The sequence below is a fragment of the Halictus rubicundus genome, chromosome 8, assembly GCF_050948215.1.
Source record: "Halictus rubicundus isolate RS-2024b chromosome 8, iyHalRubi1_principal, whole genome shotgun sequence".
Classification (NCBI taxonomy): domain Eukaryota; kingdom Metazoa; phylum Arthropoda; class Insecta; order Hymenoptera; family Halictidae; genus Halictus; species Halictus rubicundus.
In genome coordinates this window covers 16,709,714-16,727,522 of record NC_135156.1, presented here as the reverse complement: position 1 = coordinate 16,727,522, position 17,809 = coordinate 16,709,714, and positions in this window count along the sequence as shown.

The following is a 17,809-nucleotide window of genomic DNA, read 5'->3' as shown; positions in this document are numbered from 1 at the left end:
CAGTTATTTTTTGTAATTGTTGAAATTAGAGTAAAAATTGTGGGGAATTTAAACGAATGAAAATCGTGGTATATTCATTATGGAACAGGTACTTGACGTTTTCAATATTCTCATTTAATATCATATTAAAATGTAATATTCTCTGGATAATTCTGCCCTTCGTAAATGCTCACGATTACAGAAATCGGTCGGAAGATTGAGGTACGAGTTTTAACGATTTCCGAAGAAGAGCTTCTCCGGCTGATGATTGCCCGGTGACGTCACAATGGTTTCAGGACGAAGAGAGTTTTAGAGGCTCGTAATCACCGAAACAACCGTCGAGGATCGAGGAAGGACTTTCTCCGAAAGAAGCGTTCGAACAAACCATACTCTCGCATCGTCAAAACACAGTGTAACCGAACCGTACGCGCGCTACGGGCCAAGTAGAAAGCGCATCGATTTTTGATTTATGGAAGGCCCGTTTGAATATTAATGGAGGCGTTACAGAATTCCGGAGGGCGACTCCGCTACTTTTCGCTACGATAGAATAGAATTTTCTTCGAGGCAAAGAGATTCGAGTGGCGCGCTCGAAAACCGAATTTCCGAAATTTTCCGAAGGTTTGGAAAAAATGTGAAAAACATTTCAACCATTCGAAACGAAGGAAAGTAGATGTCCGAAGGTATCGGGACGGTTTTCGTGGTCGGGAAAGTCTGCGGAGAGTGTCTGGCCGACGGAGGTACGCGCTACGCTCTCCGTCGAGGAGAGAGAAGCCGTTTCGAAATACGAGATGCGCATAATTATGCGCGCCTACTTAGATGCATCGGGAATGCAACGTAGTCCCCTGTTTTTCTGGCACGCCCCGAGCTGCCGTCCACCTTTCGATCGGCCTTTGTGATGCCACCCGAGAGTTGTTGCCTTTTATGGCGCATAACGTCTCCTCCACCGTAATTCGACGCCTGGCGCGCACTATACCACGCTCACGGCGTCCCCCGTCGACTACCATGCATTTTTTTCCACCCGATTATACTAATGTCACTGTCTCCGCGTCGCGTCGTGACCAATCGGAAATTGATGGCGCTGCCGGCGTGATAGTGCACGATGATACCACCGTCGCTAACTATCAAATTTCCCTCACCCCTCCATTCTTCGACCTCACATTAACACGTTCGCTGGCAACAAAAACGTTCATGGTTATACGAAACATTATAGATCCTCTTTTAAAATTTAAAAAAGCATATTACTACACACCGACAAAAAATATTACAACCGCAACACATCGTTAATAACATCGTGCACAAATGTTAACATCATTTTCTCCGTGTTTATTTAACACGTTCGCGGACGTGAGTGCTATAGCATTCATTTTCATAGTGATGCAAAATGACATGAATTCTATAGCATTCGAATTTTAAAGCCAATTTTTATTCATTTAATTCTATACAACCTTTAAAGTTTTTGTAATTAATACACATTTCAAAGTAATGACCTGCTGTCATTACTAATGACAGTTAACGTATTATTATTGTTTATGTCTAATCAGATTGTGGATAGTACAACTGGTTTCAAGAAAAATTGCCTGTCTATTTTTGCAGCTCACTGACATTTTTACTGTCCGTGAACGTGTTAAATAACATGGTTAAAAGATCGTCCACTGATTTTCACTCTAGAATCGCAGCACAAACACGCTGAGATCCACAGTGTAATGCTCAACCTTGAACGACTACAGCGACATCCGACTCGATCGAAAGCTGCATGGCAACAAATGAATTTTTTGCAAGGCGTCTTTGCTAAATTTGAGAGTGACCGGGAGCGTTCGTAAAATTGTTTTCGAGCCCCGAGTAAAATGGAGTCCGATCAAAATTTCAGAAGGCGACTGCACCAACGACCAGGAAATTTCTAATTCCGATAGAGGACACACCGATATCGATGTTAATGACGTCTACGTGTCCCGCGGACGTCCCACATTAAATTTCGGGCCAGCCGAAGCTGAAAACACCATGGAGGCAACACCGATGGCCGATGACCCGTCCATGGTCAAGGTGAAAATCACGTCGAGGTGCGCGTCGATCATACGAAACAGCTCTTCCGGCACGTGACCGGAATCGGAGTCTGATCTTCGATCTACGATAGATCATCTAACCAGGTTACGATTTGGCAGATTTCGAAAATTTGAATACGTATACTCCCCCCTCCTCGCTATCAAGCTTGATCATTTTTTCCCGATAATTTACCGTAAAATATTTCGGAAATTATAGTAGAACATGAAAACGTCCGAGAAACAGATTTTCTGAATTTTGATTTCGCATTCAGGACCGCGATCTAATTATCACTTTGAATTGGAGAAATAGAAAGAGAAAAGGAATAATTCTTCGCTGAAGGATAACAAGAAATAATTTTTATTATTATTTCGACTAACTATTATTACTAAGAACTGTTATTTCAACTAATTTATTACAACAACGAATAATAATTTTCTTCAGGATGAAACTTTGTGGGTGACGCAGTGATTTTCTGCATCGTTTTCCGAGCGTTGCGCAAGCAACGATTTTCCTTCCGGTTGCACAAGACTTCTCCGACACCCGGTGCATGATATCTCGACATCGCGATGTATCTTCTAAGCCGAAGAAATTATTTGTTTGCCGCAAGACATGCGGCTTTCGACGAGGCAGAGAGAAGAAGAAGTAGAAGAAGAAGAAGAAAAAAAGCGACTCGATGGCGGCGCGTCACGGCGTCGCGTCGTTCGCATCCGTCCGCAAAGGTTTAATTACACTAATTCAAGCCGAGCGTAAATCGTAGAATGCTCATCCCCGTCGGGGAAGAAGAAAGGTGGTTTGCCTTGTAGCGACGACCCACGTGTCGGGACGATCTAAGCAGTCGTCGCCGGGAAGCAGAAGAAAAAAGGACAAGAGAACTTTGAAAAGGATCTCGAAGGATCATTCTAATATCGAAAAAAAAACTGATAGCTATTAATAGGCTGCGGAGATTTATTCTGCAATTTCCAATGTTGGAAGGACAGATTTTCTTTCAGAAATCTTATTTCCAGTGGGAATAGTCTCTGTAGATCCGAAACGCGTGAAAGAGAAAAAAAGGAAATTTATATTTTTTGAAAAAGACATTTATTTCGTTTCTTAATAGTATTGATAATTGAATTCTGTGTTTCCTGTTTTCCAGTTGACGTACTTACTTTTTGATCGATGTAACGACGCGTCAATGAAAAAGAAGCCGGGAATAATGAACGATTTTCGAGGATAATCGTTCGACCTCTAGTCGACCGTGCTGGATCAATTTCGATCGACGAAGCCGCGCCACTTTCATTCACCGTGCCACCAAACACAGAACTCGCTCGAGGAAAAAGGCAGCTCACCTTGTCCGATGGCTCATTCATCGGAAAAGAAAACGCTAAAAACCGAAAATTACAGGCTCTCGCATAATTGTGTAATTGTGCGCTCGTTCCCCTTCCCCTTCCCCTGGTTCGCCATGAGAACCGCGATCCTCGGTGACCCGATTTCGATTCTCGATCTCGTGTTCTCGGGGACCTAGCTGCTTTGGTATTTACTTTTCAATCTCTGTTGTACAATTCTCTTCTCTTTAATAACTCAACTATTATACAACAGTCTATATTGTAGACGATCTATCGCGTGTAGATTACATTACGTTTCGATCGCATTTTTAATTACTTCACGGCAAATTTTGTTACTGTTTTCGGCTTCAAAAAATCTGAAAAATATCTAGGATTCTTATTCTACTTCAATATTGTTATTAATAAACAAAAAGAAAATGTTACAGATTAAATTCCGAAAAATGACGAGCCCCTTCCCTTGAAAAGATTCAAAAGTAAAATTTTCGCCTAGACATAAACGTGTGCCCGGTGGAGGGTTAAAAATAATTATACTGAATATAACTTTGTCAATGCCGAAGATAATTAATTAGATTATAGTGGGCGGTGGGTGGTCGATTATCGACCAGAAATTGTTATTAACAACGCCGATCGGCTCTATGAATCGGCGGTCAACGCGTTAACGAAATCGTTTCCAGCCTTTCTAATCCTTTCTGATTTTCATGTGCTCCAGTTCAGAACGAGAAAATGCTCCACCAGCAAACTCCACGCCTATTTTTCGACATTTCCGAGCCGTCGACCATAACCTCGACATTATCGAGAACCAGGGAGAGACCGAGTGTTGGAACCGATAGATGACGGGCAGAACCCTCGAAACGGAAACAAACATGCCGGTCAGGTCGCGATCGAAAGGATCGTTTCTCCGGTTCAGAAAAGGCATCGAAAGAGAAATTCTGCTTAGGCGTAGACGCGTGTCGTGCTGTGTCCGTCGCCGAGAAAGAAGGTGGTTCACCTTGCAGACACAGCCTTCCGTTATTCCTCGTAACAGACGCGCCACGGCCATGCCGATATCGATTCGCCGTCGATGGCGAGAAAATCGAAGCCGGCGCTCGAGCTTTCCTCGAATCGGTTCTCTTTCGCTTCGCGTTTCCAATCGGCACGCGATCGGACTTTTCCACCTGGCTCGCCGGAAAAGAGAACAATTCTGCTCCCAATAAAGATTGCGACAAAAATCCGTCCAAACCACGCAGTTTTCCTGCAATCAGTTTCGAAATATTACCGATGTCCTCCATAATTAAATCAAATGGAGGCTGACAAATCTTCTTTTACACGATAATCCCGAACGAAGTGATTAGAGATGCATTGAGAAGCAGCCACGGGACATAGATCTTCAAAAATTATTTTGTAATATTTTATTGTCGAAGAATCTTTCGTTTGTTTTTCACTGGAGGATTTCTGTCTTTCAATTCGGTGAAAGCCGAGACAGAGATAAGGGAAACAGAGAACGACGTCGATTGTCCCTTTCTCGACGTTTATCACCGTCGACTGGAAAATTTATGAAGCTCCCGGGGACGGAATTAACATTGCTATGGTTCTGACATTTACTTCAAATCGCTCGTGAAACGGCTTTCTAGCGTCCCGAAGATTGGGAAACACATCGACGATTTTTTAACTGTGGAATTCACGGCGAATATCAGATTTTTTCCTCTTGATAATCCACAGAAACATTTCCAAAGACGATCTGATGAACGTGCACACACGTTTTAGGTATTTATGCAACCGTTATGATAAATATTGCGCAAGTTATCGAGCAGTCTCGTTATAACTCGGCGCGGCGCTGTCGACGCGTGACGAGAAACGTTTGTTCGACGTTTGCAATTAAAGGTCAGTTAACTAGTTTCATTGAAAGCTGCGACAAGGAGGACGCGTGCTCTTTCTCTTTCTCTCTGTCTCGAGGGCGAACTTTTTTTCTCGGGCTGAAGGGTTAACTGGAAATGTCAATTATAATTTTTTTTTTCATTATACGAGATCTCGACGCCTGGGAGAACGGACTCTGTATGAAATTCAATCTGCGAATCGCGAGATTTTGCCATTAAATTTTCCCCTGGTGAAACTCCGTTCTCTTTTCTGTTTAAATTATTTTTATTGATTTTACCGTGGTACAATTTTCTTTGGTGCTTTCTGTTCGGAATGCACTAAAACATTTGGTTGCGACAGAGAACCGTAGAAACATTGTGTAAAGAACTGTTGTCAATTTTGTTTTTTGAAATTTTCCGAATATTTCCGAAACCATGGTCGTTTTCAATTTATTGAACAGTAAAAAAAAATGATGTAAAGAACTCTTTTCACTTTTTAGAAATTCTTCGGACCATTTCTGAAGCTATCATAACCTCCATTTTAATAAAAATATTTTACATGAATTTTATCTAACATAGAAACGTACGAAGACTAAAGGACTCGTGCAAAGTATGAAATTGTAGTGTAAAATATGACTCGTGTAAAAGCATAAAAGTAATAAAACAGGACCTGGTGAAACCCAGAAGATCGGTTTAAGCGTTTCTTTTTTTTTCTTTCGCAACTCCCGCAATGAAGAGATCTCATTTCAATGTTTTTGAATTTCAAATCGGGAAGGAACTGGTTGGCTGGATGTCAACATTTCTGAAGACATAATTGCAGCGAGTCGCGTCGGTCATTAAATATTAATCTCGCGAACAGATCGAACAGATTGTTTTCCAGCCAATGCCCCGAATACACCCACGCTTCTCGATTGTCGGCCGGCATGTTTATTTATCAGGCGCCTACCAAAATTTCGGTTTAGAAAGGCGACCCTGTCAGATTCGGGTCGAGAGAGACTTTCTTCGGGACTTGTTGAAACACTGACTTGCATATCGTACGCATTATTCAAATCGTTGCCTAGTTAACAACGTCCTTTTACCATTTGAATTATTTAAATGTCCCGCCTGATTCGAAAATACGCCTGGATCGTTACTGGAAAGAAAAACCTGATTCAAAATCGAAACATTGAAAGCGTTCGCAATGGCAATTTTGACGTGATTTTTCAAAACGCTAACCCGATTAATTAAAAAATGGTTCATTCGTGTGAAAGGTATCGAAATTGAATTTTTTTTTTGGAATACGAAACAATTCCTGATTTTTCCTTTATTTTCTCCGAGACAATATGGTCGGCGTAGCCGTGGTGTAACGCGGTAAAAAAACATTGGAATTTTGCAGGGGAACAGGTATAGTTTAATTAGGAAACGGGAATCGTGCGATCCAAGTTAATTGTATGTGACTAAGCACGGTTCTACGAACAAGATTTGTCCATTCACCGAGGGACTTGGACATGGTGGCGTAGAATGGCCACGATCACAGCGAATTAATTCGAATGGGACTCGCGTCGGCAAATATTGTCGGCAAACAGGAACAGATCGTGCTAGGACTTGTAAAATCCTCGGTTTTCAGGCAATACGGCCCCGTGTGTCTTTGTAAAGCGCTTTTCCTTTGTTCACTGGTAGTGATACATCGCATAATGATCGGCAACACGCATGCCACGAATGTCAAATTTCCCGCCGTGAACTCGAAAATAAACTGGTTCGCCCTCTAAACCGGAAGACAACAGTGCCATTATTGCTGGTAACCGGTGCCATAAACCGTACTTTAATCTGATCGTTCAAAAATCTTCCAAAATACTTCTGTCGACGGTGCATAAGTTTGAAACTTTGCTCGCATGTTCGTTCGTATCGTTTCGATTTAATTTTAAAAAAATGAAATATCTCCGAATTCATGACTTCCTGTTTGATATGTGCGGTTCGTATATTTCAGAGGGGAGAAATAGAATTCGCTTGAAATTGAGAGAAATGCAGACACATGGAAATTAATATTTGAATACTCACTCGCGTCTAATTAAAAGCCTGGGTAAAATGGAAGACGGGGCCTGGAAACTGGAATTTTCAACTTCACGATGAGCTTCGTGATGGATTTTCTTTAAATGTGAATATTAATATTTGATATGGACGAAATCGAAGATAAATTTGCACAGTATATGCACTCGACGCGGGAGAATATTTTCAGATGATTGTCACGGTAATAAATCATTTCACACCGGAAGTCCGCGACAGTCGTTGGCGTTCACTTTGGAAGACGGCAGTCGACTGATGACCCTTCGTTAATGGCGTATCATTCGAAGGACCATGCCACGGAACCTTTTTTTACACTCCCTCCACAACCATAATTGAACACCTGAAATAATATTACCGATCGCTCATAAATTCATGCAAATCTCGCCTGGCCTTTCGATGCCATCCTTAACATTTCAACACAATTGTCCATGATGTATAACCTCACACCATAAATATTGTCGGTTAACAATTAACACTGGTTCATGAAGCGACTATACGCTCTCTACCTTTCAACTTTCATGATCCAGTGTAATAAATTTGTCAGTGAACTTTAACACTGTGACCTCTAGTCACTAACTGCATGAGATAAAATTTTGCGCAACGTCATAAATTAGTCAAAAAATAATAAATTAGCATGTAGATTTATAGTAGAATTACAACAAGATGGAGAGAGGTCCGTGGTAAACGTAAAATTAGTTTCTGAAAACTGAGTAGCGATAATTCATGGAAAATGTTATAAATTACGCTTTTGTTATACGATATACAATCGCTGCGCTTAGTCTCAGGGCAAAATTGTGTTTCAAAATTTTGGGACTACTTTCTGTCCACGAACAAAATTGTTTCTCATCGTCCGAGGAGGTGCAGAAGACTCCCGATGGTTCCAAATGAATGTTCAAGCTCGCGTTTAGGCCACTCCTTTCTAAAACGGTCTGCTCCACGGAGGAGCCTCGGTAGACGATCGAATAACCGTGGAAAGCGTGCCAAAAGTGGACGCCCAGGATAAATATTTATGAAACCCGAGAGAACGCGCGGACGTATCGGTTTTTCCACGCTTTCGCGAGGAAAACGTCCGCGGATGTCACGTGGAAATCCGGGTGAAACTTAATGGGCGCCCTCTGGAACGTATCATTGTCCGAATCGTGCGATAATTGGAGCAGTTTCTCCAGAAAGAGAAAACAAAGCGGTCCGTGGACGAAATGCGGAATCGCACGCGCGCGCAACAATGGCCCCCGTAACAAATTTTCATTCGATTCGAACCATTCACTCCGACTCGCCACACTGACATCATTTTTTATCTTACACTCAGCCATTTTTCACACGAATCCGCAAAACCCGCAGTCTAATCATCCCGCTATTTTAAACTCGCCCAATCTATCGAAAGAAAACATTCATTTCTCTGCAATTCGGTTGTGCAAACTTCGGTGCCATTTTATTCAATCCATACAGTATAATTAAGTACACACTGTTATAAATAATACTCTCCTCCTGCTAGTGTGTATGTGCCGGTCTTCAGCTTTAACCCTTTGCACTCTATTTTCATTCCAAAACTAAATTTTTCTTCCGTCTTCGAATATTTTCATTTTATTCATACTGATCCGATTACCACATACAATATTTAAATGTTTAGCAATCTATTAAATAGAAATTCTGTAATGTAACAAATATTTTGTAATATTTTTTGTAATTTCTTTGAAAAATTCATTTCTCTGCAATTCGGTTGTGCAAACTTCGGTGCCATTTTATTCAATCCATACAGTTTGATTAAGTAAACACTGTTATAAATAATACTGTCCTCCTGCTCGTGTTTATGTGCCGATCTTCAGCTTTAACCCTTTGCACTCTATTTTCATTCCAAAACTAAATTTTTCTTCCATCTAGGAATATTTTCATTTTAATCATACGAAACTGATCCGAGTACCACATACAATATTTAAATGTTTAGTAATCTATTAAATAGAAATTCTGTAATGTAACAATTATTTTGTAATATTTTTTGTAATTTCTTTGAGAAATTCATTTCTCTGCAATTCGGTTGTGCAAACTTCGGTGCCATTTTATTCAATCCATACAGTTTGATTAAGTAAACACTGTTATAAATAATACTGTCCTCCTGCTCGTGTTTATGTGCCGATCTTCAGCTTTAACCCTTTGCACTCTATTTTCATTCCAAAACTAAATTTTTCTTCCATCTAGGAATATTTTCATTTTAATCATACGAAACTGATCCGAGTACCACATACAATATTTAAATGTTTAGTAATCTATTAAATAGAAATTCTGTAATGTAACAAATATTTTGTAATACTTTGTAATTTCCTTGAAATAATGCCACAATAATTTCTGGTGGTGCTTCAGAGTCACCACTCGATTTCAAAGGGTTAAAACCGCCCTGTTACAATCGATGTCTCTTCATCTTGGAAAGTTATGCACGATGATTTTTCCGGGACCATTAGGTCGTTGCACACGGGACGATTGCAAGTTTTATGAAGTGATTATCCCCTCAAAGAATGATATTACAATCTGCCAGTTATCATTTGAAGGTGCAAAGCTAATTTCTGGAGAATGGTGCTTAGTCCAGCGATGATCGTTCGGGGAGAGTTGCGCAACGGTACGCGCCATCTCTTAGGCGCCAGGTATCGAACGCCGCCATGTATCGGCGTCGTTTTTCGAGAAATTCATGATTTTGTAACGTCGACGACCTTGTCTTGTCACTTTCACTCGGTTCCTATCCGTGCGTGGACCGATCGAGAACCGCTCCGAAAGAATCGTTGCAGGGGCCACGTGCACGCTTATGGTTCACCGGGGGAGCGGCGAACGTGTTCGCGAGATTCGTGCACCAACCAGAGGACGACCTTGCCCCTGAAAAACGGCCCCGTTCGAAAATCATTCCCCGGAGCCATCCTCGAAGACCTAAAACCGACAACACACTTTCACCTCGGGTCTGAATTTTTCACCAACCCGCGAACGTTGGAAAACGTTACATGTCTAGTAGCGTACAGTTTATCCGCAAGGTAAGAATTACAATGGAACTTTGTTCGTATTGTCCTTTATTTACAATTAACGGACGTGTCACACCGAGAGAGCGAACCGGTTTCCTGGTCTCCCGCGAATTAATCGCTAATTTATTGTTTGCCTTTGTTCTACGAATACGTGGCCGACAATGAGTCAGAGAATGACTAACAGCTCTGGTCCGAGGTTAATGAAGCAACGAACGATGCCGGAAGAACGAAAGAAATTAAACGGTGATGTATCATTTTCAACCATTCCACATACTTTATTCTGTATTAGTATTTTATTGCGAATTCCGGTTTCTTGCATCTGGAAATTTGTCTAAATTACCAGTGGTTCATTTTAGAATTTTTCAAAGTCTGTGCTCCACGGATAAGGATTTTTCGAGAGCAATAGCAATTTCAATCGTGAACGAACCATTCACTCCCAGTGACGTTATCGAATTATTTTCTTTCGGGATTATTACGTACAGAAAGATCTACAAGTGTTTTCTTTTCTTTGGTGCAGCACAATTATTGGAAATGCTATTAATAGGTAATTTTTCAAAGATGGTCGAAATGAACCTCGTCAGCGGATTAATAAGTTGTGTAGCCGAATATTGCGCAATGAATGATCGTTCGACGTCCGGGAACATTAATTTCGTGATAAATTGATCGTGGCCAGAGATTCTCGTTTAATATTCCGGCTAGATCATCCTCCGGAGAGGTCGGCCGGCGATGGCGAAGAGAGTTTTCGTGTTGCACGGCACCCTGGGGCCCGGCCACGGTTAACTTTCGCTGTCAAACGTCACGTAATCCAGGGCCGCCGTACGATTATCCGTCGGAGATCCGCGCAAAACATGAGAATGACCCCGCATAATGGGTTAGGCAACGTGTTCCGTTACACGGTGCCCGCCGCTGCTCATCGCAGACTATGAAAAACCGTCGAACACTTTCCCACCATACACCGAAGCAACGAAATCGACGACACAGACTAGAGAAGCCTTTGAACCATTTTACTGAAATATTTCCTGGGACTTTGAAGGGTTTTCGATCAATTAAACAAATTGGATTTAGCAGCTTTTGAAGCAGCTGTGTGGATTAGCTGCTTAGACATTTTTAAGTGTGTAAAACAGCTGCGTGGACATTTTATATTTTTCTAGAACGACAGCATAGACGTTTGAAAGGAACGAAAGATTCGATATACTACATTTTAACCTTTGGCAATCTCGGAACTATTTGAACAAACATTTCTTCCGAGAATATTGCCATTCTATATATAATTGTTTCATTTCTGGTGGAATTTACTCGTACAAAACTGATATGTTTATACATTTATTAAATTTAAACAAGTTTATCAATTTAGGAAATATTTCGAACGATATAGGAATTTTCAATGGTGCCCAAGAGTCGCCACTCGAGCAGCAAGAGTTAAAATAGTACAAAACTGATATGTTTATACATTTATTAAATTTAAACAAGTTTATCAATTTAGGAAATATTTCGAACGATAATTTTCAATGGTGCCCAAGAGTCGCCACTCGAGCAGCAAGAGTTCAAATAGTACATCAATGAAGTACAGCAAATTGAATATCAAAATTTGAATATTTTCTGTGTACAAAATAGAAAAATAGAATGTACAAATTCATAGGAGTGTAATTGTCGAAATTTAAAGCACAGAAGCACGGCGGTTAATTATATTATCGTCGGTATAATTGCAAAGTGGAAAGCCAAGCATCTTTTGTCTGGAAGCGTTCGAAAGTACGCGCTCGAAGACGCGAAGACCAGGATTCCGATGATGATTGTATACAAAAAGCGATTCTGAATAGCTTGCAAATATTGCCGATGATAGTCGGATGACGCGAGACACACGCGACGGACACATTATGTAAACGCGGGTTTAGAATCGCCGGCGAATTAAAGAAAGTGTTCGGAACGGCTGGCTACACGCTATTTCATAAGTGTGGACGGCAATTTCGCCATTTTATCGCGACGCGCGGCTCTAACACGCTGGAAATGGATCGTGGACACACAACTGTCGAGCACGATTATCTGAAAAGTGTTCAACGACCGTTCGATCAGCTTGCGTATCGAGGGGAACGACTAAAACGCGGCGAATGAATTATGAGATAATTTCGTCGACTTCTGCAGTCTTTAAACTGCTTCCGGAGCGCGCGAAACGAAACGTTCAAGTGAAATGGCTGAAACGCAGCGACGAACTAATTACTAAATGACTTTCTTCGACTCCCCCCCCCCCTTCCTTCTTCGATTTTGTAAACTGCCCCCAGAAATTGAAGACCAATGCGCGTATCAAGCGAAACAATTGAAACGCGCGAAATATTTTGAGACCAAGAGCGAATTTCGATTGCTGCGCAAGAATGGACGACCCGGTCAGGAACGCGCACGCGAAACCAGTTTATTTGCAGTGAAAGCGTCGCGTCGCCGGCAAACCGTCACGTCGCATAATTAATCCGCCGTAATTATCTGCGCCCGATAATTTTTTGACCCCGCCGCTGCTACACATGTGCGATCATACGCGCAGCTGCTCCCACTTCTTTTTCGGGCATTATCGACGAGCCTACATTTCATGCTCGAGGTGAAAGCGACGATAAATCCGGCAACGAGATCATTTCTTCGACATTCCTCGCATACTCTCCGTCGCAGACAAAAATCGTTGCGCCCCCAACTTTTTCGGGAACACCTGCGGAATGTGACCCCTTTCTACGCTGTTAAACATTGTTAATCATTCTCTAAACGAAGAATTAAATACGCTACACTGTTCTACGCTATCGAGTACAATATTTAACACTAAACCTACCGATCCTTAAATTTTGAGACTTTGCGTGGTTCGTATTATAATCTTTAATCATTTCCCGCGAAAGCATTCTTATAATTCCAGTAATTGTAAAACAAAGAATCTGGAGCCGGTCATTTTGACCGTAGGTTTAGTGTTAATTTAATCATCCGACTGAATTGAATGTTTGCTCCGCAATGAAAAATCGACGCGGAGGGCCGTCAATGGCAGCCATATTGTCTTTCACGGAGCGGTAATCTTTATAAATATCATAGCAGTTTGCCAAGATCCGAATCGATTTGCCCTTTCAGATCTGGCTGCTTCGAAACGGGCAATCAACGTGTGATCCAGTGTTAATTTTCCAGTGGAACGTAATTAAAACGTTCGGTGCAGGAGACGGGTCCACGGGTCGGATATGGAATTTTCCTGAATGGGACTTCCGTCCTCGACTTTCACGGCGAAAGGCCATTCCCGATCCCAGAGATGACGCAATTAATCGTTGAATGGTTATCCAATTTATAGGAATTAGAAGATTACAGGTTTCGCCGGAGCGGGCGGGTCTCTCGACAGATTCTTCTGCGGATAATGAAGCGGAGGTGTCGTAACGCGGCGTGGGTATCCCGTTACACCTTCGACGCACGATCCACCACGAGAAAAGGTGTCCACCGCGGGAAGGACGACGATTACCAAGAGTTGAAAGTTGAAAGTGACAGTGGAAGAGGATAACCGGAGCCTAGAATCTTCTCGCCGCCTGCAACGTTCGCCGGGCGACGCCATTTCCCTTTACTTTTGCTCGTCTTCGCGTATTCTCCTAGCCGCCATTTTCATCGACAAGTTCGTTCCGTCTTGAATTTATTGCGATCTCGTCGACAAGTTTGTCGAGCAGTTTTATTGACCGCTTCGTTCCGCTTTTATTAATTGTATTTCAACTTTATCGACAAAACTCGTTTATATCTCATCGATGTCCCTATTTCGCTGACACACTTGTTCCAGTTGTATTCGATAATTTATTCCGACCTTATCGACGAAGTGATTTTAATTCCTTGATAAACTGATTCCAATCTTCCGTTTTCGAAATGGCCCCGTCGACAATAAATCGATCAACATATTCGCTGCGACACGACGTTTCCAATGAAAATCAGGCGATTAAAATAATAACTGCTTTAACATTCTTTTTAACAATTACAAAGACTGCGACCAAGGCAAACGCAAATCACGAACCAGTTAAACGCAAGGTATGAACTGTACAAAGTATACACCACTGCTGATTTTATTCGAAAGCGTTCTGCTACCTTGGATGCATTTGCTTGTACTTATTTATCTTTAGCACCATAATTACACCGAAACGAAAAATGCGAACACCTTGCGACCGATCCGATGACCTTCTTCGAAAGGTTAAGCTTCGATCATGGCGGGAAGAAGTGACATTAATGTATTCGGCACGTAGGTCCTGCTCCCATTAACGACGTGAACAATTCTCTTCTCAGCTTCTTCGAGGCAAGGCTTCTGTGTCTCCAAGGACTTTATAAAATCATCCGGTGCACAAAAGAAAAGAAAAAGTTGTTCAATGGCTTCCAAAGATTCGAAGCGTTCTGTTTGGAAAACGAAGCTAGACAAATTAGAGTTAGTAGCGTTTGTATGTCTGCATTCCGGTGTGTTAACAATTAAATTGGGTTATTTCGGGAGAATTTGTCCTCCGTTCGCGATTCGTGCAACAGAGATATCACCGCCACGGTTGAGAAAACGTAATTACAGCACTTCCTACGACAATTTCCATTCCTTTCACCTTCCTCGTCGGGTCGGTTGCAAAATCGCCGGGAAAAACGTTCGGGCGGATCGAACGCGACAATAGAGCCGCCTTGTCCCTCTTTTCTCCGTGATCCTGACAGTGAAGGTATTTCGAGGACGAGACCTTATTCGATCAATCACGCGATCCTCGGAAGGACGTATGTCTAGACTCCGTTTAGACTCGAACCGGAAACAATGGTCAACGATCTACGTACAGTGGTACTCGCTTGAACGCCCATTTTCTTTAATTAGTCTGCGAATTTTATGCAGTCGTAACAAAAGTGTATTGGCGAAACAGAAAACCGTGAAAATATCCCGCGTGAAACGAAATATCCTAAAATAGAATTATATTATTTGTGCCTCGTTGAAATTATCAAGGGAAGAAATAAGTATCTATGCAGCTCTAGTTTCTTGCAAAATTTTCAAAATCTTTGTCTTACCCGATCAAACGTAGCGAGTGGATTAATGAGATCTTTCGGATCAGAATGAACCGAAACACGACGTGAATCGAGAGCTGGTTCTACAGATTTAACAATAGGTTTACGGAGCATGTGAGTATTTTACATTACTTTATAAAAATACGAAGAACGTGTCTATCCAAGTTTTCAGCCATTTTTTAAATAATATATACTTACCTGAGGAGGTAAGTTTGTTGAGTAATTCCACGTGGATGGATCTTCACAATCTCAATGATCGTAAATTGAAAATATTAGAACCCGCCATTTTGTCACCCGTAAACCTTGTGTTAATGCGAATAAAATGAAGAACGTGTCTATCCAAGTTTTCAGCCATTTTTAAAATAATATACATAAGGAAGTAAGTTTGTTGAGTAATTCCACGTGGATGGATCTTCACAATCTCAATGATCGTAAATTAAAAATATTAGAACCCGCCATTTTGACGGGTCCCGTAAACCTAGTGTTGATGTGAATAAAATGAAGAACGTGTCTATCCAAGTTTTCAGCCATTTTTTAAATAATATATACATACCTGAGGAGGTAAGTTTGTTGAGTAATTCCACGTAGATGGATCTTCACAATCTCAATAATCGTAAATTGAAAATATTAGAACCCGCCATTTTGACACCCGTAAACCTAGTGTTGATGCGAATAAAATGAAGAACGTGTCTATCCAAGTTTTCAGTCATTTTTTAAATAATATATACCTAAGGAAGTAAGTTTGTAGAGTAATTCCACGTGGATGGATCTTCACAATCTCAATAATCGTAAATTAAAAATATTAGAACCCGCCATTTTGACACCCGTAAACCTAGTGTTGATATGAATAAAATGAAGAACGTGTCTATCCAAGTTTTCAGCCATTTTTAAAATAACATATACCTAAGAAAGTAAGTTTGTAGAGTAATTCCACGTGGATGGATCTTCACAATCTCAGTGATCGTAAATTAAAAATATTAGGACCCGCCATTTCGACGGGTCCCGTAAACCCAGTATTAACGCGAACAAAATGAAGAACGTGACATGCGATTGCTGTGCATAAAGGTCTGTAATAGTTCGAGTTTGTAAAACTGAACGGTGCGGTGTATTGAAGAACGACGATCGAGAAGAAGCCGAGAAGCCGAGGAATGTGCGTGGGCGTTGAAGAGAGGTGTGGTCGAGAGGCTCGAGGACAATGCAACAACGCGAATTCGAGCGAGCGGCCGATTCAGAGAGCGAGCCTCGCGTTAAAATGGGTCAGCGAGGCGTTTCGCGCGAGTTACACACGGATCTGCTCCGGTTTCACGGGGCGATGAATCCTCGGGGTCGTCGACTTTCGATTCGTTCGACTCGATGATCAACGAAGGACGAACCGAGAGCCGATCGGCTTTTATTTCGCGCACTTTCGGACTCGTTCGCCGCTCGGCTCCTTCGAGGGAACCTTGACGGGATCACTTTTACCGATTTCGCGCCGATCGATCGACCACGCGACGCGACGCGACGCCTCGATCCTCGACCTGCTCGAGGATTCTGCGAGCTCGACGCAACCTTCTCGACCTAGAAATTCGTCAAATCACCGTAACTCAATAACTGTAATTCAATTTTCGAGGCTCTCTTGGCTAAATTGGTTAGACCTGCATTTACATAAATACTAATTACTTTACCGTTTCGGGTTCGATTTTAACCTTGTACGAATGTTAATTCGTCGGAGCCTCGGGGTCTTCGTTTATCCTGGAGACTGTGGGCGATGAATTAATTTTTGAGACCTAATTTCATATATTATCCTTTCGTGAATGTTAATCTTTGCAGTCAGAGTGAGAAAATTAACAAAAATAATGTATGCATTTTGCAATGTAAGTAAACACTTCTTGCGAAGTAATCGTTTTTCAAAATCATATAGAGCGTTACTCAAATGTTTTCCCAGGTGTATCGGAACCCAAAAATAATATATAAATAGACGATACAACGTCAACATCGTGAAGCATTTTGTCTTCACAGAGCTTAAAATGTTCAACAGCGCCGACAGTTAGGTTCGATCAACTTTTAACTCCATCCGCATCGTTGGTTTCACAATAAATTCGGTGACACATCATTCTGTACCATTCTGTACCATGTTCCGACTAGTTCATATAACATTTTTGCAACAAAAAGAGCCGACAATAATTACGACGCCGGAAACTGCACGATTTCGGGCCATTTCCCGAGCCGCCATCTTGTCGCACGGTCACCAAACGAATTTCCAGCTCGCAAAGTTAGAAACTAAGTTGTTTAGGAATCGATCGAGAGCGAAGAAACCATCGTCAAGCGATTTTCAACGGAAGCAACGAGTTATTCCGCCTAGTTTGATTTATTTCAAAGACCCGGTGGGAACGGACGGCGTCTCACTTCCGCCGCCATCTTGTTCTTGATACGATAAAGAACGGAATTCTGTTGTCCGTGCGTGTACCTAATTCACTGACCTACTACATGCACATCGATGTAAATAGCTGTCTCTCGGGTCGGATATCGTCGGCTAATGGGATTCAAATTTAAAACGCATGCATAATTCAGTTCGCTGTCGAACCACTTCTTAATGGTGCGGCTCGTG